We start from the raw sequence: 25,829 nt of genomic DNA, 5'->3' as shown, positions 1-25,829 counted from the left end.
TAATTAATTAATTTAATTCTTACAGCACCAGGTATACCCAGGCGGTCTCCCATCCAAGTACTAACCAGGCCCGACCCTGCTTGGCTTCCGAGATCAGACGAGAGCGGGCGTGCTCAGGGTGGTGTGGCCGTAAACGAGTGCTGACTCGATTCGAGAGACACTTCAAGGCTAATGTGGCAACGCAATGACATCGGTAAATGGTTACAGAAAGGACGCATTCATGGGAAAAAATGACATAAAAAAATAATTAATTAATTAAATGCTTACAGCACCTGGTATTCCCAGGCGGTCTCCCATCCAAGTACTAACCAGGCCCGACCCTGCTTGGCTTCCGAGATCAGACGAGAGCGGGCGTGCTCAGGGTGGTGTGGCCGTAAGCGAGTGCTGACTCGATTCGAGAGACACTTCAAGGCTAATGTGGCAACGCAATGACATCGGTAAATGGTTACAGAAAGGACGCATACATGGGAAAATATGACATAAATAAATATTTAATTAATTAAATGCTTACAGCACCTGGTATTCCCAGGCGGTCTCCCATCCAAGTACTAACCAGGCCCGACCCTGCTTGGCTTCCGAGATCAGACGAGAGCGGGCGTGCTCAGGGTGGTGTGGCCGTAAGCGAGTGCTGACTCGCTTCGATAGACACTTCAAGACTTATGTGGCAACGCCATGACATCGGTGAACACTTACAGAAAGATCGCATTCATGGGAAAAAATGACATAAAAAAATAATTAATTAATTAAATGCTTACAGCACCTGGTATTCCCAGGCGGTCTCCCATCCAAGTACTAACCAGGCCCGACCCTGCTTGGCTTACGAGATCAGACGAGAACGGGCGTGCTCAGGGTGGTGTGGCCGTAAGCGAGTGCTGACTCGATTCGAGAGACACTTCAAGGCTAATGTGGCAACGCAATGACATCGGTAAATGGTTACAGAAAGGACGCATTCATGGGAAAAAATGACATAAAAAAAAATAATTAATTAATTAAATGCTTACAGCACCTGGTATTCCCAGGCGGTCTCCCATCCAAGTACTAACCAGGCCCGACCCTGCTTGGCTTCCGAGATCAGACGAGAGCGGGCGTGCTCAGGGTGGTGTGGCCGTAAACGAGTGCTGACTCGCTTCGATAGACACTTCAAGACTTATGTGGCAACGCCATGACATCAGTGAACGCTTACAGAAAGGTCGCATTCATGGGAAAAAATGACATAAAAAAATATTTAATTAATTAAATGCTTACAGCACCTGGTATTCCCAGGCGGTCTCCCATCCAAGTACTAACCAGGCCCGACCCTGCTTGGCTTCCGAGATCAGACGAGAGCGGGCGTGCTCAGGGTGGTGTGGCCGTAAGCGAGTGCTGACTCGATTCGAGAGACACTTCAAGGCTAATGTGGCAACGCAATGACATCGGTAAATGGTTACAGAAAGGACGCATTCATGGGAAAAAATGACATAAAAAAAATTATTAATCAATTAAATGCTTACAGCACCTGGTATTCCCAGGCGGTCTCCCATCCAAGTACTAACCAGGCCCGACCCTGCTTGGCTTCCGAGATCAGACGAGAGCGGGCGTGCTCAGGGTGGTGTGGCCGTAAGCGAGTGCAGACTTGATTCGAGAGACACTTCAAAACTAATGTGGCAACGCCATGCCATGGGAGAACGCTTACAGAAAGGACGCATTCATGGGAAAAATGACATAAATAATTAATTAATTTAATTCTTACAGCACCAGGTATTCCCAGGCGGTCTCCCATCCAAGTACTAACCAGGCCCGACCCTGCTTGGCTTCCGAGATCAGACGAGAGCGGGCGTGCTCAGGGTGGTGTGGCCGTAAACGAGTGCTGACTCGATTCGAGAGACACTTCAAGGCTAATGTGGCAACGCAATGACATCGGTAAATGGTTACAGAAAGGACGCATTCATGGGAAAAAATGACATAAAAAAAATAATTAATTAATTAAATGCTTACAGCACCTGGTATTCCCAGGCGGTCTCCCATCCAAGTACTAACCAGGCCCGACCCTGCTTGGCTTCCGAGATCAGACGAGAGCGGGCGTGCTCAGGGTGGTGTGGCCGTAAGCGAGTGCTGACTCGATTCGAGAGACACTTCAAGGCTAATGTGGCAACGCAATGACATTGGTAAATGGTTACAGAAAGGACGCATTCATGGGAAAATATGACATAAATAAATATTTAATTAATTAAATGCTTACAGCACCTGGTATTCCCAGGCGGTCTCCCATCCAAGTACTAACCAGGCCCGACCCTGCTTGGCTTCCGAGATCAGACGAGAGCGGGCGTGCTCAGGGTGGTGTGGCCGTAAGCGAGTGCTGACTCGCTTCGATAGACACTTCAAGACTTATGTGGCAACGCCATGACATCGGTGAACACTTACAGAAAGATCGCATTCATGGGAAAAAATGACATTAAAAAATAATTAATTAATTAAATGCTTACAGCACCTGGTATTCCCAGGCGGTCTCCCATCCAAGTACTAACCAGGCCCGACCCTGCTTGGCTTACGAGATCAGACGAGAACGGGCGTGCTCAGGGTGGTGTGGCCGTAAGCGAGTGCTGACTCGATTCGAGAGACACTTCAAGGCTAATGTGGCAACGCAATGACATCGGTAAATGGTTACAGAAAGGACGCATTCATGGGAAAAAATGACATAAAAAAAATAATTAATTAATTAAATGCTTACAGCACCTGGTATTCCCAGGCGGTCTCCCATCCAAGTACTAACCAGGCCCGACCCTGCTTGGCTTCCGAGATCAGACGAGAGCGGGCGTGCTCAGGGTGGTGTGGCCGTAAGCGAGTGCTGACTCGCTTCGATAGACACTTCAAGACTTATGTGGCAACGCCATGACATCAGTGAACGCTTACAGAAAGGTCGCATTCATGGGAAAAAATGACATAAAAAAAATTATTAATTAATTAAATGCTTACAGCACCTGGTATTCCCAGGCGGTCTCCCATCCAAGTACTAACCAGGCCCGACCCTGCTTGGCTTCCGAGATCAGACGAGAGCGGGCGTGCTCAGGGTGGTGTGGCCGTAAGCGAGTGCAGACTTGATTCGAGAGACACTTCAAAACTAATGTGGCAACGCCATGCCATGGGAGAACGCTTACAGAAAGGACGCATTCATGGGAAAAAATGACATAAAAAAATAATTAATTAATTAAATGCTTAGAGCACCTGGTATTCCCAGGCGGTCTCCCATCCAAGTACTAACCAGGCCCGACCCTGCTTGGCTTACGAGATCAGACGAGAGCGGGCGTGCTCAGGGTGGCGTGGCCGTAAGCGAGTGCTGACTTGATTCGAGAGACACTTCAAAACTAATGTGGCAACGCCATGCCATGGGAGAACGCTTACAGAAAGGACGCATTCATGGGAAAAATGACATAAATAATTAATTAATTTAATTCTTACAGCACCAGGTATTCCCAGGCGGTCTCCCATCCAAGTACTAACCAGGCCCGACCCTGCTTGGCTTCCGAGATCAGACGAGAGCGGGCGTGCTCAGGGTGGTGTGGCCGTAAACGAGTGCTGACTCGATTCGAGAGACACTTCAAGGCTAATGTGGCAACGCAATGACATCGGTAAATGGTTACAGAAAGGACGCATTCATGGGAAAAAATGACATAAAAAAAATAATTAATTAATTAAATGCTTACAGCACCTGGTATTCCCAGGCGGTCTCCCATCCAAGTACTAACCAGGCCCGACCCTGCTTGGCTTCCGAGATCAGACGAGAGCGGGCGTGCTCAGGGTGGTGTGGCCGTAATCGAGTGCTGACTCGATTCGAGAGACACTTCAAGGCTAATGTGGCAACGCAATGACATCGGTAAATGGTTACAGAAAGGACGCATTCATGGGAAAATATGACATAAATAAATATTTAATTAATTAAATGCTTACAGCACCTGGTATTCCCAGGCGGTCTCCCATCCAAGTACTAACCAGGCCCGACCCTGCTTGGCTTCCGACATCAGACGAGAGCGGGCGTGCTCAGGGTGGTGTGGCCGTAAGCGAGTGCTGACACGCTTCGATAGACACTTCAAGACTTATGTGGCAACGCCATGACATCGGTGAACGCTTACAGAAAGATCGCATTCATGGGAAAAAATGACATAAAAAAATAATTAATTAATTAAATGCTTACAGCACCTGGTATTCCCAGGCGGTCTCCCATCCAAGTACTAACCAGGCCCGACCCTGCTTGGCTTACGAGATCAGACGAGAACGGACGTGCTCAGGGTGGTGTGGCCGTAAGCGAGTGCTGACTCGATTCGAGAGACACTTCAAGGCTAATGTGGCAACGCAATGACATCGGTAAATGGTTACAGAAAGGACGCATTCATGGGAAAAAATGACATAAAAAAAATAATTAATTAATTAAATGCTTACAGCACCTCGTATTCCCAGGCGGTCTCCCATCCAAGTACTAACCAGGCCCGACCCTGCTTGGCTTCCGAGATCAGACGAGAGCGGGCGTGCTCAGGGTGGTGTGGCCGTAAGCGAGTGCTGACTCGCTTCGATAGACACTTCAAGACTTATGTGGCAACGCCATGACATCATTGAACGCTTACAGAAAGGTCGCATTCATGGGAAAAAATGACATAAAAAAATAATTAATTAATTAAATGCTTACAGCACCTGGTATTCCCAGGCGGTCTCCCATCCAAGTACTAACCAGGCCCGACCCTGCTTGGCTTCCGAGATCAGACAAGAGCGGGCGTGCTCAGGGTGGTGTGGCCGTAAGCGAGTGCTGACTCGATTCGAGAGACACTTCAAGGCTAATGTGGCAACGCAATGACATCGGTAAATGGTTACAGAAAGGACGCATTCATGGGAAAATATGACATAAATAAATATTTAATTAATTAAATGCTTACAGCACCTGGTATTCCCAGGCGGTCTCCCATCCAAGTACTAACCAGGCCCGACCCTGCTTGGCTTCCGAGATCAGACGAGAGCGGGCGTGCTCAGGGTGGTGTGGCCGTAAGCGAGTGCTGACTCGATTCGAGAGACACTTCAAGGCTAATGTGGCAACGCAATGACATCGGAAATGGTTACAGAAAGGACGCATTCATGGGAAAATATGACATAAATAAATATTTAATTAATTAAATGCTTACAGCACCTGGTATTCCCAGGCGGTCTCCCATCCAAGTACTAACCAGGCCCGACCCTGCTTGGCTTCCGACATCAGACGAGAGCGGGCGTGCTCAGGGTGGTGTGGCCGTAAGCGAGTGCTGACTCGCTTCGATAGACACTTCAAGACTTATGTGGCAACGCCATGACATCAGTGAACGCTTACAGAAAGATCGCATTCATGGGAAAAAATGACATAAAAAAATAATTAATTAATTAAATGCTTAGAGCACCTGGTATTCCCAGGCGGTCTCCCATCCAAGTACTAACCAGGACCGACCCTGCTTGGCTTACGAGATCAGACGAGAGCGGGCGTGCTCAGGGTGGCGTGGCCGTAAGCGAGTGCTGACTTGATTCGAGAGACACTTCAAAACTAATGTGGCAACGCCATGCCATGGGAGAACGCTTACAGAAAGGACGCATTCATGGGAAAAATGACATAAATAATTAATTAATTTAATTCTTACAGCACCAGGTATTCCCAGGCGGTCTCCCATCCAAGTACTAACCAGGCCCGACCCTGCTTGGCTTCCGAGATCAGACGAGAGCGGGCGTGCTCAGGGTGGTGTGGCCGTAAACGAGTGCTGACTCGATTCGAGAGACACTTCAAGGCTAATGTGGCAACGCAATGACATCGGTAAATGGTTACAGAAAGGACGCATTCATGGGAAAAAATGACATAAAAAAAATAATTAATTAATTAAATGCTTACAGCACCTGGTATTCCCAGGCGGTCTCCCATCCAAGTACTAACCAGGCCCGACCCTGCTTGGCTTCCGAGATCAGACGAGAGCGGGCGTGCTCAGGGTGGTGTGGCCGTAAGCGAGTGCTGACTCGCTTCGATAGACACTTCAAGACTTATGTGGCAACGCCATGACATCGGTGAACACTTACAGAAAGATCGCATTCATGGGAAAAAATGACATAAAAAAATAATTAATTAATTAAATGCTTACAGCACCTGGTATTCCCAGGCGGTCTCCCATCCAAGTACTAACCAGGCCCGACCCTGCTTGGCTTACGAGATCAGACGAGAACGGGCGTGCTCAGGGTGGTGTGGCCGTAAGCGAGTGCTGACTCGATTCGAGAGACACTTCAAGGCTAATGTGGCAACGCAATGACATCGGTAAATGGTTACAGAAAGGACGCATTCATGGGAAAAAATGACATAAAAAAAATAATTAATTAATTAATTGCTTACAGCACCTGGTATTCCCAGGCGGTCTCCCATCCAAGTACTAACCAGGCCCGACCCTGCTTGGCTTCCGAGATCAGACGAGAGCGGGCGTGCTCAGGGTGGTGTGGCCGTAAGCGAGTACTGACTCGATTCGAGAGACACTTCAAGGGTTAGGTTAGGGGAATGAAGGCCTTTTCAGGCAGCCCTGGCACAGGTATACTTAAAAACATCACTCTGGGAAAATTAAAATACCTAACAACATACAGATGATGTATCAAACTCTCAAAGGTGGTTCAGTTCAAAGTTATAAAGTTATTTCATTGTGTGTAATAAATAAAAAGACAATCTAAAACCAGGAGGGGATGTTATTTAAATGAAAAAAATGTTTTTAACAGAGGAACAAATCAGAGAAATATTTTAAAGAATAGAAAAAAAACCACAGAAATGCCAATAATACACATTTTAGAATTGGGTTTAAAAAAATAAAAAGTGGGAAGGGGGATTGGGGTTTATGATAATAAAATTGTAAAATGAACAAAGACAATTAAGAAAAAAGAAAAAAAAGAAAAAGGAAAAAAACCTTGGGTTTTGGAAACACTAGGGTTACTAAGATTGGGGTTAGGGAAAGGGGCAGATAAGGGGGATATTGTAATATAATAAAGAATGGATTTAAAAGAATGGAAAAGAAAGGGGATTAGAAGTCCCAGGGTTACTAAATTTGGGGTTAGGAAAAGGGGCAGGTAAGGGGGATATTGCGATATAATGAAGAAATGGGTTAAAAGAATGGAAAATGATTTGAAGTCCCATAGTTACTAAAATTGGGGTTAGGGAAGGGGGCAGGGGAGGGGGTTATTATCGTACAATGTTAGGGTTAGGGTTAGGTTAGGGTTAGGTTAGGTTAGGGTTAGGTTAGGTTAGGGGAATGAAGGCCTTTTCAGGCAGCACTGGCACAGGTATACTTAAAAACATTCACTCTGGGAAAATTAAAATAATGTGTCAAAGGTAGTTCAGTCTAAAGTTATAAAGTTCTTTCAATGTGTGTAATAAAAAATGAAAAAACAATCTAAAATCAGGAGAGGATGTTATTTAAATAAAAAAAGGTTTTTAACAGAGAAACACAGAAAACGGAATTGCCAATAATACACATTTTAGAATTGGGTTCAGAATAAAAAGTGGGAAGGAGAATTAAGGTTTATAATAATAAATATGTAAAATGAACAAAGACAATTAAGAAAGGAAAGAAAAGACCTGGGTTTTGGAAATACTAGGGTTACTAAAATTGGGGTTAGGGAAAGGGGCAGATGAGGGGGATATTTTAATATAATAAGGAATAGGTTTAAAAGAATAAAAAGAAGAAAGGGTTTGAAATCCCAGGGTTACTGACATTGGGGTTAGGGAAGGGGGCAGGGGAGGGGATTATCATATTAATACAATGATGTAAAGACCATTGACTAGGGTTAGGGTTAGGGTTAGGGTTAGGGTTAGGGTTAGGGTTAGGGTTAGGTATATAGGGTAAATGCAGGATCAGTCAAATGACTGATCCTCAAATATCTCTTGACAGGAAGGTCCTAGAGACTTCAAACCAAGTTCAAACTCTTCCCTTTTTGATTGCGCTTCTTTTGGTCCCACCCTCGACTTCCTGTGACAACAGGAAGTTAGTGTAAAACAGGAAGTAAACATTAAAATCCTTATATCTCGAGAACGGAAGGTCGTAGAGACACGGGGACAAGTCTGGCATGTTCCTCGTGGTCGAATTATGTCAGGCGGAAGTGGTCAGATCTATTCTATGACTTTCCGTTCCAGAGATATTTTCGAAAAACTATTTTGCTATTGAAATGCATGGATTGGTGTTAGGGTTGGTGTTAGAGTTGGGATTATGTTAGGTTAGATTAGGTTATTTGTCGTACGGACTGAACTGTACGCTATAGGTATATAGGGTAAATGCAGGATCAGTCAAATGACTGATCCTCAAATATCTCTTGACAGGAAGGTCCTAGAGACTTCAAACCAAGTTCAAACTCTTAGGGTTAGGGTTAGGTATAAGGGGTAAATGCAGGATCAGTCAAATGACTGATTCTCAAATATCTCTTGATAGGAAGGGTTAGGGTTAGGTTAGGTATATAGGGTAAATGCAGGATCAGTCAAATGACTGATCCTCAAATATCTCTTGACAGGAAGGTCCTAGAGACTTCAAACCAAGTTCAAACTCTTCCCTTTTTGATTGCGCTTCTTTTGGTCCCACCCTCGACTTCCTGTGACAACAGGAAGTTAGTGTAAAACAGGAAGTAAACATTAAAATCCTTATATCTCGAGAACGGAAGGTCGTAGAGACACGGGGACAAGTCTGGCATGTTCCTCGTGGTCGAATTATGTCAGGCGGAAGTGGTCAGATCTATTCTATGACTTTCCGTTCCAGAGATATTTTCGAAAAACTATTTTGCTATTGAAATGCATGGATTGGTGTTAGGGTTGGTGTTAGAGTTGGGGTTAGGTTAGGTTAGGTTAGGTTATTTGTCGTACGGACTGAACTGTACGCTATAGGTATATAGGGTAAATGCAGGATCAGTCAAATGACTGATCCTCAAATATCTCTTGACAGGAAGGTCCTAGAGACTTCAAACCAAGTTCAAACTCTTAGGGTTAGGGTTAGGGTATATAGGGTAAATGCAGGATCAGTCAAATGACTGATCCTCAAATATCTCTTGATAGGAAGGGTTAGGGTTAGGTTAGGGTATATAGGGTAAATGCAGGATCAGTCAAATGACTGATCCTCAAATATCTCTTGACAGGAAGGTCCTAGAGACTTCAAACCAAGTTCAAACTCTTCCCTTTTTGATTGCGCTTCTTTTGGTCCCACCCTCGACTTCCTGTGACAACAGGAAGTTAGTGTAAAACAGGAAGTAAACATTAAAATCCTTATATCTCGAGAACGGAAGGTCGTAGAGACACGGGGACAAGTCTGGCATGTTCCTCGTGGTCGAATTATGTCAGGCGGAAGTGGTCAGATCTATTCTATGACTTTCCGTTCCAGAGATATTTTCGAAAAACTATTTTGCTATTGAAATGCATGGATTGGTGTTAGGGTTGGTGTTAGAGTTGGGGTTAGGTTAGGTTAGGTTAGGTTATTTGTCGTACGGACTGAACTGTACGCTATAGGTATATAGGGTAAATGCAGGATCAGTCAAATGACTGATCCTCAAATATCTCTTGACAGGAAGGTCCTAGAGACTTCAAACCAAGTTCAAACTCTTAGGGTTAGGGTTAGGGTATATAGGGTAAATGCAGGATCAGTCAAATGACTGATCCTCAAATATCTCTTGATAGGAAGGGTTAGGGTTAGGTTAGGGTATATAGGGTAAATGCAGGATCAGTCAAATGACTGATCCTCAAATATCTCTTGACAGGAAGGTCCTAGAGACTTCAAACCAAGTTCAAACTCTTCCCTTTTTGATTGCGCTTCTTTTGGTCCCACCCTCGACTTCCTGTGACAACAGGAAGTTAGTGTAAAACAGGAAGTAAACATTAAAATCCTTATATCTCGAGAACGGAAGGTCGTAGAGACACGGGGACAAGTCTGGCATGTTCCTCGTGGTCGAATTATGTCAGGCGGAAGTGGTCAGATCTATTCTATGACTTTCCGTTCCAGAGATATTTTCGAAAAACTATTTTGCTATTGAAATGCATGGATTGGTGTTAGGGTTGGTGTTAGAGTTGGGATTATGTTAGGTTAGATTAGGTTATTTGTCGTACGGACTGAACTGTACGCTATAGGTATATAGGGTAAATGCAGGATCAGTCAAATGACTGATCCTCAAATATCTCTTGACAGGAAGGTCCTAGAGACTTCAAACCAAGTTCAAACTCTTAGGGTTAGGGTTAGGTATAAGGGGTAAATGCAGGATCAGTCAAATGACTGATTCTCAAATATCTCTTGATAGGAAGGGTTAGGGTTAGGTTAGGTATATAGGGTAAATGCAGGATCAGTCAAATGACTGATCCTCAAATATCTCTTGACAGGAAGGTCCTAGAGACTTCAAACCAAGTTCAAACTCTTCCCTTTTTGATTGCGCTTCTTTTGGTCCCACCCTCGACTTCCTGTGACAACAGGAAGTTAGTGTAAAACAGGAAGTAAACATTAAAATCCTTATATCTCGAGAACGGAAGGTCGTAGAGACACGGGGACAAGTCTGGCATGTTCCTCGTGGTCGAATTATGTCAGGCGGAAGTGGTCAGATCTATTCTATGACTTTCCGTTCCAGAGATATTTTCGAAAAACTATTTTGCTATTGAAATGCATGGATTGGTGTTAGGGTTGGTGTTAGAGTTGGGGTTAGGTTAGGTTAGGTTAGGTTATTTGTCGTACGGACTGAACTGTACGCTATAGGTATATAGGGTAAATGCAGGATCAGTCAAATGACTGATCCTCAAATATCTCTTGACAGGAAGGTCCTAGAGACTTCAAACCAAGTTCAAACTCTTAGGGTTAGGGTTAGGGTATATAGGGTAAATGCAGGATCAGTCAAATGACTGATCCTCAAATATCTCTTGATAGGAAGGGTTAGGGTTAGGTTAGGGTATATAGGGTAAATGCAGGATCAGTCAAATGACTGATCCTCAAATATCTCTTGACAGGAAGGTCCTAGAGACTTCAAACCAAGTTCAAACTCTTCCCTTTTTGATTGCGCTTCTTTTGGTCCCACCCTCGACTTCCTGTGACAACAGGAAGTTAGTGTAAAACAGGAAGTAAACATTAAAATCCTTATATCTCGAGAACGGAAGGTCGTAGAGACACGGGGACAAGTCTGGCATGTTCCTCGTGGTCGAATTATGTCAGGCGGAAGTGGTCAGATCTATTCTATGACTTTCCGTTCCAGAGATATTTTCGAAAAACTATTTTGCTATTGAAATGCATGGATTGGTGTTAGGGTTGGTGTTAGAGTTGGGGTTAGGTTAGGTTAGGTTAGGTTATTTGTCGTACGGACTGAACTGTACGCTATAGGTATATAGGGTAAATGCAGGATCAGTCAAATGACTGATCCTCAAATATCTCTTGACAGGAAGGTCCTAGAGACTTCAAACCAAGTTCAAACTCTTAGGGTTAGGGTTAGGTATAAGGGGTAAATGCAGGATAGGGTTAGGCTATAGGCTTAAAACGAATATGTTGGGTTAGGGTTAGGGTTAGGTTAGGTATATAGGGTAAATGCAGGATCAGTCAAATGACTGATCCTCAAATATCTCTTGACAGGAAGGTCCTAGAGACTTCAAACCAAGTTCAAACTCTTCCCTTTTTGATTGCGCTTCTTTTGGTCCCACCCTCGACTTCCTGTGACAACAGGAAGTTAGTGTAAAACAGGAAGTAAACATTAAAATCCTTATATCTCGAGAACGGAAGGTCGTAGAGACACGGGGACAAGTCTGGCATGTTCCTCGTGGTCGAATTATGTCAGGCGGAAGTGGTCAGATCTATTCTATGACTTTCCGTTCCAGAGATATTTTCGAAAAACTATTTTGCTATTGAAATGCATGGATTGGTGTTAGGGTTGGTGTTAGAGTTGGGGTTAGGTTAGGTTAGGTTAGGTTATTTGTCGTACGGACTGAACTGTACGCTATAGGTATATAGGGTAAATGCAGGATCAGTCAAATGACTGATCCTCAAATATCTCTTGACAGGAAGGTCCTAGAGACTTCAAACCAAGTTCAAACTCTTAGGGTTAGGGTTAGGGTATATAGGGTAAATGCAGGATCAGTCAAATGACTGATCCTCAAATATCTCTTGATAGGAAGGGTTAGGGTTAGGTTAGGGTATATAGGGTAAATGCAGGATCAGTCAAATGACTGATCCTCAAATATCTCTTGACAGGAAGGTCCTAGAGACTTCAAACCAAGTTCAAACTCTTCCCTTTTTGATTGCGCTTCTTTTGGTCCCACCCTCGACTTCCTGTGACAACAGGAAGTTAGTGTAAAACAGGAAGTAAACATTAAAATCCTTATATCTCGAGAACGGAAGGTCGTAGAGACACGGGGACAAGTCTGGCATGTTCCTCGTGGTCGAATTATGTCAGGCGGAAGTGGTCAGATCTATTCTATGACTTTCCGTTCCAGAGATATTTTCGAAAAACTATTTTGCTATTGAAATGCATGGATTGGTGTTAGGGTTGGTGTTAGAGTTGGGGTTAGGTTAGGTTAGGTTAGGTTATTTGTCGTACGGACTGAACTGTACGCTATAGGTATATAGGGTAAATGCAGGATCAGTCAAATGACTGATCCTCAAATATCTCTTGACAGGAAGGTCCTAGAGACTTCAAACCAAGTTCAAACTCTTAGGGTTAGGGTTAGGTATAAGGGGTAAATGCAGGATAGGGTTAGGCTATAGGCTTAAAACGAATATGTTGGGTTAGGGTTAGGGTTAGGTTAGGGTTAGGGTTAGGTATATAGGGTAAATGCAGGATCAGTCAAATGACTGATCCTCAAATATCTCTTGACAGGAAGGTCCTAGAGACTTCAAACCAAGTTCAAACTCTTCCCTTTTTGATTGCGCTTCTTTTGGTCCCACCCTCGACTTCCTGTGACAACAGGAAGTTAGTGTAAAACAGGAAGTAAACATTAAAATCCTTATATCTCGAGAACGGAAGGTCGTAGAGACACGGGGACAAGTCTGGCATGTTCCTCGTGGTCGAATTATGTCAGGCGGAAGTGGTCAGATCTATTCTATGACTTTCCGTTCCAGAGATATTTTCGAAAAACTATTTTGCTATTGAAATGCATGGATTGGTGTTAGGGTTGGTGTTAGAGTTGGGATTATGTTAGGTTAGATTAGGTTATTTGTCGTACGGACTGAACTGTACGCTATAGGTATATAGGGTAAATGCAGGATCAGTCAAATGACTGATCCTCAAATATCTCTTGACAGGAAGGTCCTAGAGACTTCAAACCAAGTTCAAACTCTTAGGGTTAGGGTTAGGTATAAGGGGTAAATGCAGGATCAGTCAAATGACTGATTCTCAAATATCTCTTGATAGGAAGGGTTAGGGTTAGGTTAGGTATATAGGGTAAATGCAGGATCAGTCAAATGACTGATCCTCAAATATCTCTTGACAGGAAGGTCCTAGAGACTTCAAACCAAGTTCAAACTCTTCCCTTTTTGATTGCGCTTCTTTTGGTCCCACCCTCGACTTCCTGTGACAACAGGAAGTTAGTGTAAAACAGGAAGTAAACATTAAAATCCTTATATCTCGAGAACGGAAGGTCGTAGAGACACGGGGACAAGTCTGGCATGTTCCTCGTGGTCGAATTATGTCAGGCGGAAGTGGTCAGATCTATTCTATGACTTTCCGTTCCAGAGATATTTTCGAAAAACTATTTTGCTATTGAAATGCATGGATTGGTGTTAGGGTTGGTGTTAGAGTTGGGGTTAGGTTAGGTTAGGTTAGGTTATTTGTCGTACGGACTGAACTGTACGCTATAGGTATATAGGGTAAATGCAGGATCAGTCAAATGACTGATCCTCAAATATCTCTTGACAGGAAGGTCCTAGAGACTTCAAACCAAGTTCAAACTCTTAGGGTTAGGGTTAGGGTATATAGGGTAAATGCAGGATCAGTCAAATGACTGATCCTCAAATATCTCTTGATAGGAAGGGTTAGGGTTAGGTTAGGGTATATAGGGTAAATGCAGGATCAGTCAAATGACTGATCCTCAAATATCTCTTGACAGGAAGGTCCTAGAGACTTCAAACCAAGTTCAAACTCTTCCCTTTTTGATTGCGCTTCTTTTGGTCCCACCCTCGACTTCCTGTGACAACAGGAAGTTAGTGTAAAACAGGAAGTAAACATTAAAATCCTTATATCTCGAGAACGGAAGGTCGTAGAGACACGGGGACAAGTCTGGCATGTTCCTCGTGGTCGAATTATGTCAGGCGGAAGTGGTCAGATCTATTCTATGACTTTCCGTTCCAGAGATATTTTCGAAAAACTATTTTGCTATTGAAATGCATGGATTGGTGTTAGGGTTGGTGTTAGAGTTGGGGTTAGGTTAGGTTAGGTTAGGTTATTTGTCGTACGGACTGAACTGTACGCTATAGGTATATAGGGTAAATGCAGGATCAGTCAAATGACTGATCCTCAAATATCTCTTGACAGGAAGGTCCTAGAGACTTCAAACCAAGTTCAAACTCTTAGGGTTAGGGTTAGGTATAAGGGGTAAATGCAGGATAGGGTTAGGCTATAGGCTTAAAACGAATATGTTGGGTTAGGGTTAGGGTTAGGTTAGGTATATAGGGTAAATGCAGGATCAGTCAAATGACTGATCCTCAAATATCTCTTGACAGGAAGGTCCTAGAGACTTCAAACCAAGTTCAAACTCTTCCCTTTTTGATTGCGCTTCTTTTGGTCCCACCCTCGACTTCCTGTGACAACAGGAAGTTAGTGTAAAACAGGAAGTAAACATTAAAATCCTTATATCTCGAGAACGGAAGGTCGTAGAGACACGGGGACAAGTCTGGCATGTTCCTCGTGGTCGAATTATGTCAGGCGGAAGTGGTCAGATCTATTCTATGACTTTCCGTTCCAGAGATATTTTCGAAAAACTATTTTGCTATTGAAATGCATGGATTGGTGTTAGGGTTGGTGTTAGAGTTGGGGTTAGGTTAGGTTAGGTTAGGTTATTTGTCGTACGGACTGAACTGTACGCTATAGGTATATAGGGTAAATGCAGGATCAGTCAAATGACTGATCCTCAAATATCTCTTGACAGGAAGGTCCTAGAGACTTCAAACCAAGTTCAAACTCTTAGGGTTAGGGTTAGGGTATATAGGGTAAATGCAGGATCAGTCAAATGACTGATCCTCAAATATCTCTTGATAGGAAGGGTTAGGGTTAGGTTAGGGTATATAGGGTAAATGCAGGATCAGTCAAATGACTGATCCTCAAATATCTCTTGACAGGAAGGTCCTAGAGACTTCAAACCAAGTTCAAACTCTTCCCTTTTTGATTGCGCTTCTTTTGGTCCCACCCTCGACTTCCTGTGACAACAGGAAGTTAGTGTAAAACAGGAAGTAAACATTAAAATCCTTATATCTCGAGAACGGAAGGTCGTAGAGACACGGGGACAAGTCTGGCATGTTCCTCGTGGTCGAATTATGTCAGGCGGAAGTGGTCAGATCTATTCTATGACTTTCCGTTCCAGAGATATTTTCGAAAAACTATTTTGCTATTGAAATGCATGGATTGGTGTTAGGGTTGGTGTTAGAGTTGGGGTTAGGTTAGGTTAGGTTAGGTTATTTGTCGTACGGACTGAACTGTACGCTATAGGTATATAGGGTAAATGCAGGATCAGTCAAATGACTGATCCTCAAATATCTCTTGACAGGAAGGTCCTAGAGACTTCAAACCAAGTTCAAACTCTTAGGGTTAGGGTTAGGTATAAGGGGTAAATGCAGGATAGGGTTAGGCTATAGGCTTAAAACGAATATGTTGGGTTAGGGTTAGGGTTAGGTTAGGTATATAGGGTAAATGCAGGATCAGTCAAATGACTGATCCTCAAATATCTCTTGACAGGAAGGTCCTAGAGACTTCAAACCAAGTTCAAACTCTTCCCTTTTTGATTGCGCTTCTTTTGGTCCCACCCTCGACTTCCTGTGACAACAGGAAGTTAGTGTAAAACAGGAAGTAAACATTAAAATCCTTATATCTCGAGAACGGAAGGTCGTAGAGACACGGGGACAAGTCTGGCATGTTCCTCGTGGTCGAATTATGTCAGGCGGAAGTGGTCAGATCTATTCTATGACTTTCCGTTCCAGAGATATTTTCGAAAAACTATTTTGCTATTGAAATGCATGGATTGGTGTTAGGGTTGGTGTTAGAGTTGGGGTTAGGTTAGGTTAGGTTAGGTTATTTGTCGTACGGACTGAACTGTACGCTATAGGTATATAGGGTAAATGCAGGATCAGTCAAATGACTGATCCTCAAATATCTCTTGACAGGAAGGTCCTAGAGACTTCAAACCAAGTTCAAACTCTTAGGGTTAGGGTTAGGGTATATAGGGTAAATGCAGGATCAGTCAAATGACTGATCCTCAAATATCTCTTGATAGGAAGGGTTAGGGTTAGGTTAGGGTATATAGGGTAAATGCAGGATCAGTCAAATGACTGATCCTCAAATATCTCTTGACAGGAAGGTCCTAGAGACTTCAAACCAAGTTCAAACTCTTCCCTTTTTGATTGCGCTTCTTTTGGTCCCACCCTCGACTTCCTGTGACAACAGGAAGTTAGTGTAAAACAGGAAGTAAACATTAAAATCCTTATATCTCGAGAACGGAAGGTCGTAGAGACACGGGGACAAGTCTGGCATGTTCCTCGTGGTCGAATTATGTCAGGCGGAAGTGGTCAGATCTATTCTATGACTTTCCGTTCCAGAGATATTTTCGAAAAACTATTTTGCTATTGAAATGCATGGATTGGTGTTAGGGTTGGTGTTAGAGTTGGGGTTAGGTTAGGTTAGGTTAGGTTATTTGTCGTACGGACTGAACTGTACGCTATAGGTATATAGGGTAAATGCAGGATCAGTCAAATGACTGATCCTCAAATATCTCTTGACAGGAAGGTCCTAGAGACTTCAAACCAAGTTCAAACTCTTAGGGTTAGGGTTAGGTATAAGGGGTAAATGCAGGATAGGGTTAGGCTATAGGCTTAAAACGAATATGTTGGGTTAGGGTTAGGGTTAGGTTAGGGTTAGGGTTAGGTATATAGGGTAAATGCAGGATCAGTCAAATGACTGATCCTCAAATATCTCTTGACAGGAAGGTCCTAGAGACTTCAAACCAAGTTCAAACTCTTCCCTTTTTGATTGCGCTTCTTTTGGTCCCACCCTCGACTTCCTGTGACAACAGGAAGTTAGTGTAAAACAGGAAGTAAACATTAAAATCCTTATATCTCGAGAACGGAAGGTCGTAGAGACACGGGGACAAGTCTGGCATGTTCCTCGTGGTCGAATTATGTCAGGCGGAAGTGGTCAGATCTATTCTATGACTTTCCGTTCCAGAGATATTTTCGAAAAACTATTTTGCTATTGAAATGCATGGATTGGTGTTAGGGTTGGTGTTAGAGTTGGGATTATGTTAGGTTAGATTAGGTTATTTGTCGTACGGACTGAACTGTACGCTATAGGTATATAGGGTAAATGCAGGATCAGTCAAATGACTGATCCTCAAATATCTCTTGACAGGAAGGTCCTAGAGACTTCAAACCAAGTTCAAACTCTTAGGGTTAGGGTTAGGTATAAGGGGTAAATGCAGGATCAGTCAAATGACTGATTCTCAAATATCTCTTGATAGGAAGGGTTAGGGTTAGGTTAGGTATATAGGGTAAATGCAGGATCAGTCAAATGACTGATCCTCAAATATCTCTTGACAGGAAGGTCCTAGAGACTTCAAACCAAGTTCAAACTCTTCCCTTTTTGATTGCGCTTCTTTTGGTCCCACCCTCGACTTCCTGTGACAACAGGAAGTTAGTGTAAAACAGGAAGTAAACATTAAAATCCTTATATCTCGAGAACGGAAGGTCGTAGAGACACGGGGACAAGTCTGGCATGTTCCTCGTGGTCGAATTATGTCAGGCGGAAGTGGTCAGATCTATTCTATGACTTTCCGTTCCAGAGATATTTTCGAAAAACTATTTTGCTATTGAAATGCATGGATTGGTGTTAGGGTTGGTGTTAGAGTTGGGGTTAGGTTAGGTTAGGTTAGGTTATTTGTCGTACGGACTGAACTGTACGCTATAGGTATATAGGGTAAATGCAGGATCAGTCAAATGACTGATCCTCAAATATCTCTTGACAGGAAGGTCCTAGAGACTTCAAACCAAGTTCAAACTCTTAGGGTTAGGGTTAGGGTATATAGGGTAAATGCAGGATCAGTCAAATGACTGATCCTCAAATATCTCTTGATAGGAAGGGTTAGGGTTAGGTTAGGGTATATAGGGTAAATGCAGGATCAGTCAAATGACTGATCCTCAAATATCTCTTGACAGGAAGGTCCTAGAGACTTCAAACCAAGTTCAAACTCTTCCCTTTTTGATTGCGCTTCTTTTGGTCCCACCCTCGACTTCCTGTGACAACAGGAAGTTAGTGTAAAACAGGAAGTAAACATTAAAATCCTTATATCTCGAGAACGGAAGGTCGTAGAGACACGGGGACAAGTCTGGCATGTTCCTCGTGGTCGAATTATGTCAGGCGGAAGTGGTCAGATCTATTCTATGACTTTCCGTTCCAGAGATATTTTCGAAAAACTATTTTGCTATTGAAATGCATGGATTGGTGTTAGGGTTGGTGTTAGAGTTGGGGTTAGGTTAGGTTAGGTTAGGTTATTTGTCGTACGGACTGAACTGTACGCTATAGGTATATAGGGTAAATGCAGGATCAGTCAAATGACTGATCCTCAAATATCTCTTGACAGGAAGGTCCTAGAGACTTCAAACCAAGTTCAAACTCTTAGGGTTAGGGTTAGGTATAAGGGGTAAATGCAGGATAGGGTTAGGCTATAGGCTTAAAACGAATATGTTGGGTTAGGGTTAGGGTTAGGTTAGGTATATAGGGTAAATGCAGGATCAGTCAAATGACTGATCCTCAAATATCTCTTGACAGGAAGGTCCTAGAGACTTCAAACCAAGTTCAAACTCTTCCCTTTTTGATTGCGCTTCTTTTGGTCCCACCCTCGACTTCCTGTGACAACAGGAAGTTAGTGTAAAACAGGAAGTAAACATTAAAATCCTTATATCTCGAGAACGGAAGGTCGTAGAGACACGGGGACAAGTCTGGCATGTTCCTCGTGGTCGAATTATGTCAGGCGGAAGTGGTCAGATCTATTCTATGACTTTCCGTTCCAGAGATATTTTCGAAAAACTATTTTGCTATTGAAATGCATGGATTGGTGTTAGGGTTGGTGTTAGAGTTGGGGTTAGGTTAGGTTAGGTTAGGTTATTTGTCGTACGGACTGAACTGTACGCTATAGGTATATAGGGTAAATGCAGGATCAGTCAAATGACTGATCCTCAAATATCTCTTGACAGGAAGGTCCTAGAGACTTCAAACCAAGTTCAAACTCTTAGGGTTAGGGTTAGGGTATATAGGGTAAATGCAGGATCAGTCAAATGACTGATCCTCAAATATCTCTTGATAGGAAGGGTTAGGGTTAGGTTAGGGTATATAGGGTAAATGCAGGATCAGTCAAATGACTGATCCTCAAATATCTCTTGACAGGAAGGTCCTAGAGACTTCAAACCAAGTTCAAACTCTTCCCTTTTTGATTGCGCTTCTTTTGGTCCCACCCTCGACTTCCTGTGACAACAGGAAGTTAGTGTAAAACAGGAAGTAAACATTAAAATCCTTATATCTCGAGAACGGAAGGTCGTAGAGACACGGGGACAAGTCTGGCATGTTCCTCGTGGTCGAATTATGTCAGGCGGAAGTGGTCAGATCTATTCTATGACTTTCCGTTCCAGAGATATTTTCGAAAAACTATTTTGCTATTGAAATGCATGGATTGGTGTTAGGGTTGGTGTTAGAGTTGGGGTTAGGTTAGGTTAGGTTAGGTTATTTGTCGTACGGACTGAACTGTACGCTATAGGTATATAGGGTAAATGCAGGATCAGTCAAATGACTGATCCTCAAATATCTCTTGACAGGAAGGTCCTAGAGACTTCAAACCAAGTTCAAACTCTTAGGGTTAGGGTTAGGTATAAGGGGTAAATGCAGGATAGGGTTAGGCTATAGGCTTAAAACGAATATGTTGGGTTAGGGTTAGGGTTAGGTTAGGTATATAGGGTAAATGCAGGATCAGTCAAATGACTGATCCTCAAATATCTCTTGACAGGAAGGTCCTAGAGACTTCAAACCAAGTTCAAACTCTTCCCTTTTTGATTGCGCTTCTTTTGGTCCCACCCTCGACTTCCTGTGACAACAGGAAGTTAGTGTAAAACAGGAAGTAAACATTAAAATCCTTATATCTCGAGAACGGAAGGTCGTAGAGACACGGGGACAAGTCTGGCATGTTCCTCGTGGTCGAATTATGTCAGGCGGAAGTGGTCAGATCTATTCTATGACTTTCCGTTCCAGAGATATTTTCGAAAAACTATTTTGCTATTGAAATGCATGGATTGGTGTTAGGGTTGGTGTTAGAGTTGGGGTTAGGTTAGGTTAGGTTAGGTTATTTGTCGTACGGACTGAACTGTACGCTATAGGTATATAGGGTAAATGCAGGATCAGTCAAATGACTGATCCTCAAATATCTCTTGACAGGAAGGTCCTAGAGACTTCAAACCAAGTTCAAACTCTTAGGGTTAGGGTTAGGGTATATAGGGTAAATGCAGGATCAGTCAAATGACTGATCCTCAAATATCTCTTGATAGGAAGGGTTAGGGTTAGGTTAGGGTATATAGGGTAAATGCAGGATCAGTCAAATGACTGATCCTCAAATATCTCTTGACAGGAAGGTCCTAGAGACTTCAAACCAAGTTCAAACTCTTCCCTTTTTGATTGCGCTTCTTTTGGTCCCACCCTCGACTTCCTGTGACAACAGGAAGTTAGTGTAAAACAGGAAGTAAACATTAAAATCCTTATATCTCGAGAACGGAAGGTCGTAGAGACACGGGGACAAGTCTGGCATGTTCCTCGTGGTCGAATTATGTCAGGCGGAAGTGGTCAGATCTATTCTATGACTTTCCGTTCCAGAGATATTTTCGAAAAACTATTTTGCTATTGAAATGCATGGATTGGTGTTAGGGTTGGTGTTAGAGTTGGGGTTAGGTTAGGTTAGGTTAGGTTATTTGTCGTACGGACTGAACTGTACGCTATAGGTATATAGGGTAAATGCAGGATCAGTCAAATGACTGATCCTCAAATATCTCTTGACAGGAAGGTCCTAGAGACTTCAAACCAAGTTCAAACTCTTAGGGTTAGGGTTAGGTATAAGGGGTAAATGCAGGATAGGGTTAGGCTATAGGCTTAAAACGAATATGTTGGGTTAGGGTTAGGGTTAGGTTAGGTATATAGGGTAAATGCAGGATCAGTCAAATGACTGATCCTCAAATATCTCTTGACAGGAAGGTCCTAGAGACTTCAAACCAAGTTCAAACTCTTCCCTTTTTGATTGCGCTTCTTTTGGTCCCACCCTCGACTTCCTGTGACAACAGGAAGTTAGTGTAAAACAGGAAGTAAACATTAAAATCCTTATATCTCGAGAACGGAAGGTCGTAGAGACACGGGGACAAGTCTGGCATGTTCCTCGTGGTCGAATTATGTCAGGCGGAAGTGGTCAGATCTATTCTATGACTTTCCGTTCCAGAGATATTTTCGAAAAACTATTTTGCTATTGAAATGCATGGATTGGTGTTAGGGTTGGTGTTAGAGTTGGGGTTAGGTTAGGTTAGGTTAGGTTATTTGTCGTACGGACTGAACTGTACGCTATAGGTATATAGGGTAAATGCAGGATCAGTCAAATGACTGATCCTCAAATATCTCTTGACAGGAAGGTCCTAGAGACTTCAAACCAAGTTCAAACTCTTAGGGTTAGGGTTAGGGTATATAGGGTAAATGCAGGATCAGTCAAATGACTGATCCTCAAATATCTCTTGATAGGAAGGGTTAGGGTTAGGTTAGGGTATATAGGGTAAATGCAGGATCAGTCAAATGACTGATCCTCAAATATCTCTTGACAGGAAGGTCCTAGAGACTTCAAACCAAGTTCAAACTCTTCCCTTTTTGATTGCGCTTCTTTTGGTCCCACCCTCGACTTCCTGTGACAACAGGAAGTTAGTGTAAAACAGGAAGTAAACATTAAAATCCTTATATCTCGAGAACGGAAGGTCGTAGAGACACGGGGACAAGTCTGGCATGTTCCTCGTGGTCGAATTATGTCAGGCGGAAGTGGTCAGATCTATTCTATGACTTTCCGTTCCAGAGATATTTTCGAAAAACTATTTTGCTATTGAAATGCATGGATTGGTGTTAGGGTTGGTGTTAGAGTTGGGGTTAGGTTAGGTTAGGTTAGGTTATTTGTCGTACGGACTGAACTGTACGCTATAGGTATATAGGGTAAATGCAGGATCAGTCAAATGACTGATCCTCAAATATCTCTTGACAGGAAGGTCCTAGAGACTTCAAACCAAGTTCAAACTCTTAGGGTTAGGGTTAGGTATAAGGGGTAAATGCAGGATAGGGTTAGGCTATAGGCTTAAAACGAATATGTTGGGTTAGGGTTAGGGTTAGGTTAGGGTTAGGGTTAGGTATATAGGGTAAATGCAGGATCAGTCAAATGACTGATCCTCAAATATCTCTTGACAGGAAGGTCCTAGAGACTTCAAACCAAGTTCAAACTCTTCCCTTTTTGATTGCGCTTCTTTTGGTCCCACCCTCGACTTCCTGTGACAACAGGAAGTTAGTGTAAAACAGGAAGTAAACATTAAAATCCTTATATCTCGAGAACGGAAGGTCGTAGAGACACGGGGACAAGTCTGGCATGTTCCTCGTGGTCGAATTATGTCAGGCGGAAGTGGTCAGATCTATTCTATGACTTTCCGTTCCAGAGATATTTTCGAAAAACTATTTTGCTATTGAAATGCATGGATTGGTGTTAGGGTTGGTGTTAGAGTTGGGATTATGTTAGGTTAGATTAGGTTATTTGTCGTACGGACTGAACTGTACGCTATAGGTATATAGGGTAAATGCAGGATCAGTCAAATGACTGATCCTCAAATATCTCTTGACAGGAAGGTCCTAGAGACTTCAAACCAAGTTCAAACTCTTAGGGTTAGGGTTAGGTATAAGGGGTAAATGCAGGATCAGTCAAATGACTGATTCTCAAATATCTCTTGATAGGAAGGGTTAGGGTTAGGTTAGGTATATAGGGTAAATGCAGGATCAGTCAAATGACTGATCCTCAAATATCTCTTGACAGGAAGGTCCTAGAGACTTCAAACCAAGTTCAAACTCTTCCCTTTTTGATTGCGCTTCTTTTGGTCCCACCCTCGACTTCCTGTGACAACAGGAAGTTAGTGTAAAACAGGAAGTAAACATTAAAATCCTTATATCTCGAGAACGGAAGGTCGTAGAGACACGGGGACAAGTCTGGCATGTTCCTCGTGGTCGAATTATGTCAGGCGGAAGTGGTCAGATCTATTCTATGACTTTCCGTTCCAGAGATATTTTCGAAAAACTATTTTGCTATTGAAATGCATGGATTGGTGTTAGGGTTGGTGTTAGAGTTGGGGTTAGGTTAGGTTAGGTTAGGTTATTTGTCGTACGGACTGAACTGTACGCTATAGGTATATAGGGTAAATGCAGGATCAGTCAAATGACTGATCCTCAAATATCTCTTGACAGGAAGGTCCTAGAGACTTCAAACCAAGTTCAAACTCTTAGGGTTAGGGTTAGGGTATATAGGGTAAATGCAGGATCAGTCAAATGACTGATCCTCAAATATCTCTTGATAGGAAGGGTTAGGGTTAGGTTAGGGTATATAGGGTAAATGCAGGATCAGTCAAATGACTGATCCTCAAATATCTCTTGACAGGAAGGTCCTAGAGACTTCAAACCAAGTTCAAACTCTTCCCTTTTTGATTGCGCTTCTTTTGGTCCCACCCTCGACTTCCTGTGACAACAGGAAGTTAGTGTAAAACAGGAAGTAAACATTAAAATCCTTATATCTCGAGAACGGAAGGTCGTAGAGACACGGGGACAAGTCTGGCATGTTCCTCGTGGTCGAATTATGTCAGGCGGAAGTGGTCAGATCTATTCTATGACTTTCCGTTCCAGAGATATTTTCGAAAAACTATTTTGCTATTGAAATGCATGGATTGGTGTTAGGGTTGGTGTTAGAGTTGGGGTTAGGTTAGGTTAGGTTAGGTTATTTGTCGTACGGACTGAACTGTACGCTATAGGTATATAGGGTAAATGCAGGATCAGTCAAATGACTGATCCTCAAATATCTCTTGACAGGAAGGTCCTAGAGACTTCAAACCAAGTTCAAACTCTTCCCTTTTTGATTGCGCTTCTTTTGGTCCCACCCTCGACTTCCTGTGACAACAGGAAGTTAGTGTAAAACAGGAAGTAAACATTAAAATCCTTATATCTCGAGAACGGAAGGTCGTAGAGACACGGGGACAAGTCTGGCATGTTCCTCGTGGTCGAATTATGTCAGGCGGAAGTGGTCAGATCTATTCTATGACTTTCCGTTCCAGAGATATTTTCGAAAAACTATTTTGCTATTGAAATGCATGGATTGGTGTTAGGGTTGGTGTTAGAGTTGGGGTTAGGTTAGGTTAGGTTAGGTTATTTGTCGTACGGACTGAACTGTACGCTATAGGTATATAGGGTAAATGCAGGATCAGTCAAATGACTGATCCTCAAATATCTCTTGACAGGAAGGTCCTAGAGACTTCAAACCAAGTTCAAACTCTTAGGGTTAGGGTTAGGGTATATAGGGTAAATGCAGGATCAGTCAAATGACTGATCCTCAAATATCTCTTGATAGGAAGGGTTAGGGTTAGGTTAGGGTATATAGGGTAAATGCAGGATCAGTCAAATGACTGATCCTCAAATATCTCTTGACAGGAAGGTCCTAGAGACTTCAAACCAAGTTCAAACTCTTCCCTTTTTGATTGCGCTTCTTTTGGTCCCACCCTCGACTTCCTGTGACAACAGGAAGTTAGTGTAAAACAGGAAGTAAACATTAAAATCCTTATATCTCGAGAACGGAAGGTCGTAGAGACACGGGGACAAGTCTGGCATGTTCCTCGTGGTCGAATTATGTCAGGCGGAAGTGGTCAGATCTATTCTATGACTTTCCGTTCCAGAGATATTTTCGAAAAACTATTTTGCTATTGAAATGCATGGATTGGTGTTAGGGTTGGTGTTAGAGTTGGGGTTAGGTTAGGTTAGGTTAGGTTATTTGTCGTACGGACTGAACTGTACGCTATAGGTATATAGGGTAAATGCAGGATCAGTCAAATGACTGATCCTCAAATATCTCTTGACAGGAAGGTCCTAGAGACTTCAAACCAAGTTCAAACTCTTAGGGTTAGGGTTAGGTATAAGGGGTAAATGCAGGATAGGGTTAGGCTATAGGCTTAAAACGAATATGTTGGGTTAGGGTTAGGGTTAGGTTAGGTATATAGGGTAAATGCAGGATCAGTCAAATGACTGATCCTCAAATATCTCTTGACAGGAAGGTCCTAGAGACTTCAAACCAAGTTCAAACTCTTCCCTTTTTGATTGCGCTTCTTTTGGTCCCACCCTCGACTTCCTGTGACAACAGGAAGTTAGTGTAAAACAGGAAGTAAACATTAAAATCCTTATATCTCGAGAACGGAAGGTCGTAGAGACACGGGGACAAGTCTGGCATGTTCCTCGTGGTCGAATTATGTCAGGCGGAAGTGGTCAGATCTATTCTATGACTTTCCGTTCCAGAGATATTTTCGAAAAACTATTTTGCTATTGAAATGCAT

The 25,829-nt window shown here is 42.9% G+C and overlaps 23 non-coding genes and 4 pseudogenes across 23 annotated transcripts; all 27 read right to left on the bottom strand.

The window, feature by feature from the left end:
* Nucleotides 1-16: 16 nt before the first annotated feature.
* Nucleotides 17-135, bottom strand: LOC135725983 (5S ribosomal RNA; annotated as a pseudogene).
* Nucleotides 136-260: 125 nt separating this feature from the next.
* On the bottom strand, nt 261-379 carry LOC135723360 (5S ribosomal RNA). Its single transcript, XR_010523068.1, has one exon. It is a non-coding gene; the product is annotated as a 5S ribosomal RNA (ribosomal RNA).
* Nucleotides 380-504: 125 nt separating this feature from the next.
* LOC135723361 (5S ribosomal RNA) lies at nt 505-623 on the bottom strand. The gene has a single exon (XR_010523069.1). It is a non-coding gene; the product is annotated as a 5S ribosomal RNA (ribosomal RNA).
* A 125-nt stretch (nt 624-748) lies between these two features.
* Nucleotides 749-867, bottom strand: LOC135724208 (5S ribosomal RNA). Its single transcript, XR_010523879.1, has one exon. It is a non-coding gene; the product is annotated as a 5S ribosomal RNA (ribosomal RNA).
* Nucleotides 868-994: 127 nt separating this feature from the next.
* Nucleotides 995-1,113, bottom strand: LOC135723544 (5S ribosomal RNA). The gene has a single exon (XR_010523245.1). It is a non-coding gene; the product is annotated as a 5S ribosomal RNA (ribosomal RNA).
* Nucleotides 1,114-1,238: 125 nt separating this feature from the next.
* On the bottom strand, nt 1,239-1,357 carry LOC135723362 (5S ribosomal RNA). Its single transcript, XR_010523070.1, has one exon. It is a non-coding gene; the product is annotated as a 5S ribosomal RNA (ribosomal RNA).
* A 126-nt stretch (nt 1,358-1,483) lies between these two features.
* On the bottom strand, nt 1,484-1,602 carry LOC135723363 (5S ribosomal RNA). The gene has a single exon (XR_010523071.1). It is a non-coding gene; the product is annotated as a 5S ribosomal RNA (ribosomal RNA).
* A 120-nt stretch (nt 1,603-1,722) lies between these two features.
* Nucleotides 1,723-1,841, bottom strand: LOC135725034 (5S ribosomal RNA). The gene has a single exon (XR_010524688.1). It is a non-coding gene; the product is annotated as a 5S ribosomal RNA (ribosomal RNA).
* A 126-nt stretch (nt 1,842-1,967) lies between these two features.
* On the bottom strand, nt 1,968-2,086 carry LOC135723364 (5S ribosomal RNA). The gene has a single exon (XR_010523072.1). It is a non-coding gene; the product is annotated as a 5S ribosomal RNA (ribosomal RNA).
* A 125-nt stretch (nt 2,087-2,211) lies between these two features.
* On the bottom strand, nt 2,212-2,330 carry LOC135723365 (5S ribosomal RNA). Its single transcript, XR_010523073.1, has one exon. It is a non-coding gene; the product is annotated as a 5S ribosomal RNA (ribosomal RNA).
* A 125-nt stretch (nt 2,331-2,455) lies between these two features.
* On the bottom strand, nt 2,456-2,574 carry LOC135724209 (5S ribosomal RNA). The gene has a single exon (XR_010523880.1). It is a non-coding gene; the product is annotated as a 5S ribosomal RNA (ribosomal RNA).
* A 126-nt stretch (nt 2,575-2,700) lies between these two features.
* LOC135723366 (5S ribosomal RNA) lies at nt 2,701-2,819 on the bottom strand. Its single transcript, XR_010523074.1, has one exon. It is a non-coding gene; the product is annotated as a 5S ribosomal RNA (ribosomal RNA).
* A 126-nt stretch (nt 2,820-2,945) lies between these two features.
* LOC135723367 (5S ribosomal RNA) lies at nt 2,946-3,064 on the bottom strand. Its single transcript, XR_010523075.1, has one exon. It is a non-coding gene; the product is annotated as a 5S ribosomal RNA (ribosomal RNA).
* A 125-nt stretch (nt 3,065-3,189) lies between these two features.
* Nucleotides 3,190-3,308, bottom strand: LOC135726712 (5S ribosomal RNA; annotated as a pseudogene).
* Nucleotides 3,309-3,428: 120 nt separating this feature from the next.
* Nucleotides 3,429-3,547, bottom strand: LOC135725035 (5S ribosomal RNA). Its single transcript, XR_010524689.1, has one exon. It is a non-coding gene; the product is annotated as a 5S ribosomal RNA (ribosomal RNA).
* Nucleotides 3,548-3,673: 126 nt separating this feature from the next.
* Nucleotides 3,674-3,792, bottom strand: LOC135723788 (5S ribosomal RNA). The gene has a single exon (XR_010523474.1). It is a non-coding gene; the product is annotated as a 5S ribosomal RNA (ribosomal RNA).
* A 125-nt stretch (nt 3,793-3,917) lies between these two features.
* LOC135725146 (5S ribosomal RNA) lies at nt 3,918-4,036 on the bottom strand. The gene has a single exon (XR_010524793.1). It is a non-coding gene; the product is annotated as a 5S ribosomal RNA (ribosomal RNA).
* Nucleotides 4,037-4,161: 125 nt separating this feature from the next.
* LOC135725765 (5S ribosomal RNA) lies at nt 4,162-4,280 on the bottom strand (annotated as a pseudogene).
* A 126-nt stretch (nt 4,281-4,406) lies between these two features.
* On the bottom strand, nt 4,407-4,525 carry LOC135724459 (5S ribosomal RNA). The gene has a single exon (XR_010524125.1). It is a non-coding gene; the product is annotated as a 5S ribosomal RNA (ribosomal RNA).
* A 125-nt stretch (nt 4,526-4,650) lies between these two features.
* On the bottom strand, nt 4,651-4,769 carry LOC135724278 (5S ribosomal RNA). The gene has a single exon (XR_010523946.1). It is a non-coding gene; the product is annotated as a 5S ribosomal RNA (ribosomal RNA).
* Nucleotides 4,770-4,894: 125 nt separating this feature from the next.
* Nucleotides 4,895-5,013, bottom strand: LOC135723369 (5S ribosomal RNA). Its single transcript, XR_010523076.1, has one exon. It is a non-coding gene; the product is annotated as a 5S ribosomal RNA (ribosomal RNA).
* Nucleotides 5,014-5,137: 124 nt separating this feature from the next.
* Nucleotides 5,138-5,256, bottom strand: LOC135725147 (5S ribosomal RNA). The gene has a single exon (XR_010524794.1). It is a non-coding gene; the product is annotated as a 5S ribosomal RNA (ribosomal RNA).
* A 125-nt stretch (nt 5,257-5,381) lies between these two features.
* Nucleotides 5,382-5,500, bottom strand: LOC135726860 (5S ribosomal RNA; annotated as a pseudogene).
* Nucleotides 5,501-5,620: 120 nt separating this feature from the next.
* LOC135725036 (5S ribosomal RNA) lies at nt 5,621-5,739 on the bottom strand. Its single transcript, XR_010524690.1, has one exon. It is a non-coding gene; the product is annotated as a 5S ribosomal RNA (ribosomal RNA).
* Nucleotides 5,740-5,865: 126 nt separating this feature from the next.
* LOC135723370 (5S ribosomal RNA) lies at nt 5,866-5,984 on the bottom strand. Its single transcript, XR_010523077.1, has one exon. It is a non-coding gene; the product is annotated as a 5S ribosomal RNA (ribosomal RNA).
* A 125-nt stretch (nt 5,985-6,109) lies between these two features.
* LOC135724210 (5S ribosomal RNA) lies at nt 6,110-6,228 on the bottom strand. The gene has a single exon (XR_010523881.1). It is a non-coding gene; the product is annotated as a 5S ribosomal RNA (ribosomal RNA).
* Nucleotides 6,229-6,354: 126 nt separating this feature from the next.
* On the bottom strand, nt 6,355-6,473 carry LOC135723372 (5S ribosomal RNA). Its single transcript, XR_010523079.1, has one exon. It is a non-coding gene; the product is annotated as a 5S ribosomal RNA (ribosomal RNA).
* Between the last annotated feature and the right edge of the window lie 19,356 nt (nt 6,474-25,829).

The sequence above is a fragment of the Paramisgurnus dabryanus genome, chromosome 9, assembly GCF_030506205.2.
Source record: "Paramisgurnus dabryanus chromosome 9, PD_genome_1.1, whole genome shotgun sequence".
Classification (NCBI taxonomy): domain Eukaryota; kingdom Metazoa; phylum Chordata; class Actinopteri; order Cypriniformes; family Cobitidae; genus Paramisgurnus; species Paramisgurnus dabryanus.
Note: the sequence above shows the minus strand (reverse complement) of the source record. Positions and strands in the feature narration are given on the sequence as shown.